The following is a 7,601-nucleotide window of genomic DNA, read 5'->3' on the forward strand; positions in this document are numbered from 1 at the left end:
GTAGGACTAGGATCCCCAGGCCGCGTCTGTACCGCAACAGGCGTTTGCTTGATGGATTGGCCGAGGACGAGGTGAGAAGACTATATCGCCTATCGTCCTCTGCAATTTACAATCTGTATGAGATTGTAAAACAGGACCTGGAACCTCGTTACCCTAGTAACTGTGCAGTCCCTGGACTTGCCAAACTGCTTGGTGTTTTGCATTTTCTTGCCTCAGGAACATTTCAGCCCACCTTGGCAGTTATTGCCGGGTATTCCCAGCCCACTTTTTCTAGGATCCTGTTCCAGGTCCTAAATGCCCTCAAAAAGCACACTGCAACGTTTATTAATTTCCCGCAGTCTGCCAATGAGTGGCGTGAGGTCAAAGCTAAATGTTACGCTTTGTCTCAAATGCCCAATGTGCTGGGTGCAATTGATTGCACCCACATTGCCCTTACACCACCCCGTTGAATGGAAGAATGTTTTCGTAATCGAAAACACTTCCATTCCATCAATGTTCAGATGGTTTGTGATGCTAAGCAAAAAATCACTAATGTTGTTGTTGGTTTCCCAGGTTCATCCCATGACTCCTTCATCCTGCAACAGTCGTCCTTATTCCGTAATTTCGAAGCAAGATCCTTTCCAGATGGCTGGCTGCTTGGTAATTTTTTTTTGTAATTTTTTTTTTTTGTTAATTGTGTATTACAGGTGTAGTTGTAAACCCTTAAAAAAATTTAATGATGTGTCACTGTTTTTAAAAATGCTTTTTCTTTTTTTTTTAAGGCAACGGTGGATATGGAAATCGTTCCTGGTTGCTGACTCCTTTAAGCAACCCTGTATCTTCCTCAGAAAAAAGGTACCAATCAGCACACATTCGTACCAGGTGTGTAATAGAAAGAACCTTTGGTACACTTAAAAGCCGGTTCCGCTGTTTAGACCGGTCCGGCGGTGTGCTTTTATATTCACCCTCCAAAGTTTGCGATATAATTATTGGTTCCTGTATTCTTCACAATATTTGTATTGCAAACCAATTGGAGGTTGAAATTGATCCAGACATTAGTTTGGATTTGGACCTTTCTCCTGAGCTTGGTCAGATGGAGGAGTTTGCAACTCATGTTCGTCAACGTGTAATAGAAGATTTTTTTTCATGTAAGTATTACTTTTTTTACAACGGTTAAAATTGATGTGTGTATTTTATAAAAAAAATAATGTCCTTGTACTATTATATATACAGGAATGATGGCAAACTGTGTACCTGGCCCCAAAGGAGGATATAATCTAGCTTTTCAGAAAATGGGTAAGGAAGTGAAAAATAACATCATGGTGAGTATAAAAAATTTTTTATACTTTAAAAAAATGTATTTGTTGTATTGCATTTATATGTAAGGGAGTGATGTGATTGGATATGTCAATTGATAACTGAAATCTTTTGACAATATTGCTGACCCTTAATAATTTTTTTATGAAATGCAAATCAGATTTATTTTTCTTAATAGACTGATACTGACCTAATTTTCTTTTTTCTAATAGATCTCCTAAAAACAAAGCAACATGGATCTTTTGGATATTGGACTGAAAAAAAATATGCAGAGAGAAGCAGTGTGGTGTCCATTTTTTTTTATTTTTTTTCTCTAGGACTATACACAATAAAATAAAAATGACTTATTCCAAAATGTATTCATATATAAGTTTCAAAAAGTGATCACTGCAGTACCTTTTTGAATAATCATCCAACAAAAGTGACTTTAGTCTTAAATATTGTTTCCTTTATTTTTTTGATATCAATAAACAATTTTTTTATTTTTTTTTCGTGATAGGCACTATAGCAGGGGAAGAGAAACGCAGTTTGGTCCCACTGTCATAATTACTAATCAACCACAGACTGTTCACTGCTGCCCTTGATTCCTTAGTGAGTGCTGTCCCCTAAAAATTGTAGTTGGCCTCCCCCCTAGGGACACCCAGCCCAGTGCTGATAGCACTACGGTTCTTCCTAATACCCCTGGCCTGGGGCTTATAAATGGGCATTTTGTTTTTATAAAAAAAAAAATATATATTTATTTGAGGAACTACATGTCCCAGCCAGCAATGTTTGCCTAAATAGTGTGGCCATGCAGCTACTACTCTAACTACAAGCATCAGGATTCCCATGGCACCCAAAAAAGATTGATGCCACTTTGAGAACCAAAAGTGTCTTCATGCTCTTACACACATGGCTGGCTGGGATCTGTAGTTCCACAAATCAAATTGTTAAATAAAAGCACAACACCCTCATTACAACCACAACTCTTTATAAAAAAAAATAAAACCCCAAGAAATACAATAAACACCCTCATGTACACCTTATTCAAAAAAAATAAGAAAAAAAGTAGCATTGCTGAAATACTCTGTTGCAGCTTTTACTAGAAAGACATGACAGCTACCGTGTTCTGATGCAGATGTACATCTTCTGAACCTAAATTTAAACTTAACCCTAGTGCAGCCGACCTACTGCTGTTTAATTAGAAAAACTCTTGAAAAAATGTCAAAGCGTAACCCATATTTTCAATAAAACAGCACTGGGCAAACCAGCCTGGGTGATTAACACTATAGCAGGGGTAAGAATGTCATAATGATTAAACACCCACAGACTGTTCAGCGCTGAGCTGGATTCCCTAGGGAGTGTGTCCCCCTTTAAAAATGTAAACGAGCCACCCCCCTAGGGACACTCACCCCACTACTGATAGCACTAGGGCTCTTCCTACCACCCTGGGCTGTGGGTAGTAGGGTAATAAAGGAAGAATATTTGTGTAAAAAAGTGAAATGAAATACAAAACCATTTTATGTTGTGGAACTACAGGTCCCAGCCAGCATTGTTGCCCAAAATAGTGTGCGCACGCTGCTACCAGTATAAGTACAAGCACCAGCGTACCCACGGCAGCCAGGGCATGTCGGCACTTGGCAAAGCACAAGTGGAAACATGACGTGACACCCACGGCAGCCTGAGACCTGTAGTTCCACAAAACAAAATTTTTTGTTGGTTTCTTTTATATAAATATTTTTTTTGGGTAATGAGGGTGTTGTGATTTTATTTTACTATTTTGTTAAGTGGGTATGCTGGTGCTTGTACTTATACTAGTAGCAGCGTGGGGACAATATTTTGGAAAACATGGCTGCCTGGGACATGTAGTTCCACAAATCTGAATTTTTTTTTTTTTCCCATACTAAATACACATTTATTACCCTACTACCCAGAGCCCCTGCCTAGTAGGAAGAGCCCTAGTGGTATCAGCCCTGGCCTGGGTGTCAATAGTGGGGTGGCACGCTTACATTTTTCAAGGGGAACACCCTTGTTAGTGAATCCAGGCCAGCGCTGAACAGTCTGTGGGTGTTTAGTCATTATGGCATTCTTACCCCTGCTATAGTGCCTATCACCCAAGTTGTTTTGCTATAATACACCCTGTTGTATCAATACCTTTTTAAAGAAAATGCTATACTTAGTTTAATCCCATTGAAAATTATCTCAAACTGCTATCTTGAGTGTTAAACATTCAACTCTTTCCCTGAAAGTTAATTTAATAATACTATTTCTTACCTAAGCACAACTTTTTTAATTTTAAATTTAATTAAATTAAAATATGTATGCAAATTTAACCACTAATGACTATATATCAGAGTAGGAGCCATTACAACCGTAATACATGTATACAAAAAAGTTTAGGGTACATGTAAAAATGTCATGTCTATTCTCTCTATTGTCATGTGCTGCATTTTTTTTTTTTCAAAAATGGTTGCAGTAGTTCACAGTAAGCAAGTGTACAACATCCCAACTTTAAAAAATGGAAATACTATCCCCCTAAAATATTAGGAAGGTAACTGCATTTGATGAAGGTGTATCTATCTAATAATTAAAGGAACAATAAATTCAAAAGTAAAATTTTATTGTACAAAATACATAAGATTTTTAATACATTTTTCTTAAGTTCATTCAGTCCCTTGGATTTTCAAGCTGTTTCTTTAAAATGACATCCACCAATTCCATCCGAACATCTGCAAGAATTTTTTTTTATTAAAAGCTTATCTTTGAAATTAATATTACATTTCACATCTAAATACTGGAACATTGATAGTGCTTTAGTTGATATGGACACAAAACATAACCTATTGTTGGACTCTTGATAAGGAGAAAAATGTTAACATTCAAATAGACTGCATTAAAAATGTATGTCTAAGTCAATAGTTATATAGTTTTTTACCTGAAAACTCTAGTTATGTCTGCAATTTTCGATTCCATATTCCTGAAAGTTGTATCCATCCAATATTTGGGTGCAATCTTAAAAAAGTAAAAAGAAAGAAGTGTATGTAAAACCTGTATTTTTTTACAAAATACAAACATAACTTTTAAAACGAGGAAGGATCAGTATGGAGTAGAATATTCATTGTCCATGTCACATGATATCCCTTCCATTCTGCAAAAAAAATAAAAAAATTACATTTTTATGAAAAAGAATAAACTGAAACAAACTCACCAAATATTTAACATTGCTGCCAAGATCAGGCAACGTGGTGTTGACCACAGGTGCTTAATATAGGGAGTGTTGCCTGATCTGCCAATTGAGTTAAAGGGACATACACTGAAGTATAGGAAAGGGCTGCGCATGCGCAGACCCTCAGCATGGAGGACGGCCACGGTTCCTAAATGTCCGGGAAGAAGCACTCACAAACCGGTGAGTGACAGAATCACAAAGGGGTGCATCAAAACCTACAGTATTGTAAGGAAGAAAGAGACAGGGATAATGGTTTGTAAGATGCACTAAGTACTCCACTAATTGTTTCTACATATTAGGGATTGTGATGTATAAAACTTAACTTTTATTGTTAAAATATACTAAAACAGCGAATTATAACCAAAATAAAATAGAGTAATGAAATTGTTACTTAAAAGCTGGTCCTGTCTCATGTATTTCTCACGAATAAATTATATTAGGCAATCAATATATAGTGTTAATCACAAGCCTGTTATGATATATGAACACAGTCCGGCTATTAGACGTAATGTACTTATATTTAGACAAGCTTGTAGTCAAAGCAAAGTCTGAATCTGGGGCTGGTATGTCCCGATAATATCATAGGCATGGGGTTTGGAATAAAACCCAGAGAATCAGTTCTAAAATTATGCCAAGGAAAGACACAATCGGAACTAGCAGATACCAGCGAAACGCGCGTCGGTTTCGCTGGTCATGTCTCATTCACTATAAGAAAAATATAAATTTAATGAACACAGCCCCTTAAATAGACTGATACTATCTATCTTAGATATTTAGACAGAGACCGCAAAAGGTTACAGATTACGGAGTTGGATATAATAAATCAAACTTGGACTATTGTCCTACTGGGGTTAATGAGTGGTTAATCTACGAATGTAGCAAGCTCACCTGAACAAGTAGTTAGTAGCATTAGAGAGAATCAGTGCTTTAATATTAACTTAACAGACACGGACAACTATATACTAATCTATGTGGTCCGCACAACGTCTGCCTCCTGATAGCTAGGTTACGAGGGTTAACATTTAAAATAATTGTATCAGGGCTCACTAAATACCTTGTAAGAGATACACAATTTATAGCAGAATATCTGTTACATACTGTGAATTTAATGGAAGCAACGTTGATACATCGTAACTAGCAGCAGCGCTGTAAACCAATTGTGAAGCACAAGAATTACTGCGGATAATATCAGTAACATATATTTTACTTCATTCACTATATATGTGCTTTAATTCTAAAGGCAGTAGCTATCTGGTGAAAACAGTTTTCATTTTGTCTCTAAATTAATATTTATATGGCCATAGAGCAAGCAATGTCCTCACCGTCCAGCAAGTCCCATTTCATTAGGTACACAACCGTGCAATTCCGGTTTCCCAATCTCAGGGCTGAATTCATTAATTGAATTAAAAAAAAATGATATAAAAAATAAAATAAAAATAAATGTGTGCAAAATGTAAACTTGTGCTTGAATTTCTGACCCCTATGATTGTGGTTAGGTGTACATCATCATCATCAGTTATTTATATGTCGCCACTAATTCCGCAGCGCTGTACAGAGAACTCACTCACATCAGTCCCTGCCCCATAGGAGCTTACAGTCTAAATTCCCTAACATACACACACACATACAGACAGACAGACAGAGACTGATAGCAGCCAATTAACCTACTAGTATGTTTTTGGAGTGTGGGAGGAAACCGGAGCACCCGGAGGAAACCCACGCAAACACGGGGAGAACATACAAACGCCACACAGATAAGGCCATGGTTGGGAATTGAACTCACGACCCCACAGTTCATTTTTATTGTTAGGTCAAAAACTGAGAATGGATCCAGGTGAGAGTGGGGTAGTAAGGGAGGAGGAGCTCGCTCCCTTCCCCTTCCCCTTCCCCTTTCCCTCCTCCTCTCCCTCAAATAATAAAATCATGATATCCCTTTGCAATTAACGTAACGCATTAAAGCATCTAAGGAATCCAAAGGTGGGGGTCTTCTGTCCAGGGGGTCTGCTCCTTTTCATAGCCAGTATCATACAAAGGTTTACTCTCTAATATCGATAACTAGAGTATGCAATATGCGATCTCTTCAGCGCTGGAACCGAACAGCTGCTGATGAATAGGGGATTAGTATGATATCAGACATGACACATTTCCCATAATCTGAACCTTAGATAACACTAAAGTGTACATATAATCATAATATATAAACTAATAATAAACCAAATACTGTCTGCTCATAAATTACTGTGTAATGGATCCAATATGAATATGAATTACATAAATAACTAAATGTTGTCATGCGAGTGTGTGCGTGCGTATTTTACCGTGCGATCGCCGTTTGCCACGTGTAGCGTGGCATACTAAGTGCAATCGGCCAATAAAACAATATTAACCAATATACTTTCGTTCATCCAATTATACGACTTCGACACTGTATTACAGCTCTTTTTCTCTTCAACACGGTAAAAGGTGTTTTTTTTTGTGTGATTTTTTCCCTGACTTCAAAAGACTACGCACTTTTACATAGGCTTTACCAGATGACGTACAGGGAAAACTACCATCAGGACTGGTGGCAGCAGCTGCTTGCTGCTCCTGCTCATCTGTGTACCGCTGTCAATCCATTTTAATAAGAGCCTACACTTTGTAGTGCAAGTTCAGAAAAATACAGAGCTATATTAGGATTTCAGCAATCAGAAAATACAGCTTTTTTTATAAGGGGTATATGAGACCCCAAACACTTTGTAGTGCAAATTCAGAAATATAGAGTGCTATATTAGGATTTCAGCACTCAGCAAATACAGCTTTTTTATAAGGAGGTATATGAGACCCCAAACACTTTGTAGTGCAAATTCAGAAAAATATGCACCCTCCTATTTCTACTCTATGACTTTGCCTGCTCTACTGTGACACGAGAGTACCGAGCCGACTCGACTTGGAACCCCAAAGTTCGGGTGGGCTCGGATTCAAGGAAACCGTGCACGCCCATCTCTAGTTATAAGTTGCCTTTACAATGGACTCTGAATAGGTTTCATGTGTTAAATGCAACAAACATTGCATAGTATACAGTAATTATTAATAGAGCCAGTTGTTTTATTAGATTTCCCTT

At 37.5% G+C, this 7,601-nt stretch overlaps 1 long non-coding RNA gene across 1 annotated transcript; it reads right to left on the reverse strand.

Annotated features, from left to right (window-relative positions):
- Positions 1-3,878: 3,878 nt before the first annotated feature.
- Positions 3,879-4,496, reverse strand: LOC142127185 (uncharacterized). Its single transcript, XR_012685336.1, has 2 exons — positions 4,211-4,496; positions 3,879-4,004 (listed from the first exon to the last, which is right to left on the reverse strand). It is a non-coding gene; the product is annotated as an uncharacterized LOC142127185 (long non-coding RNA).
- Between the last annotated feature and the right edge of the window lie 3,105 nt (positions 4,497-7,601).

This window comes from Mixophyes fleayi, unplaced genomic scaffold (assembly GCF_038048845.1).
Source record: "Mixophyes fleayi isolate aMixFle1 unplaced genomic scaffold, aMixFle1.hap1 Scaffold_29, whole genome shotgun sequence".
NCBI lineage: Eukaryota > Metazoa > Chordata > Amphibia > Anura > Limnodynastidae > Mixophyes > Mixophyes fleayi.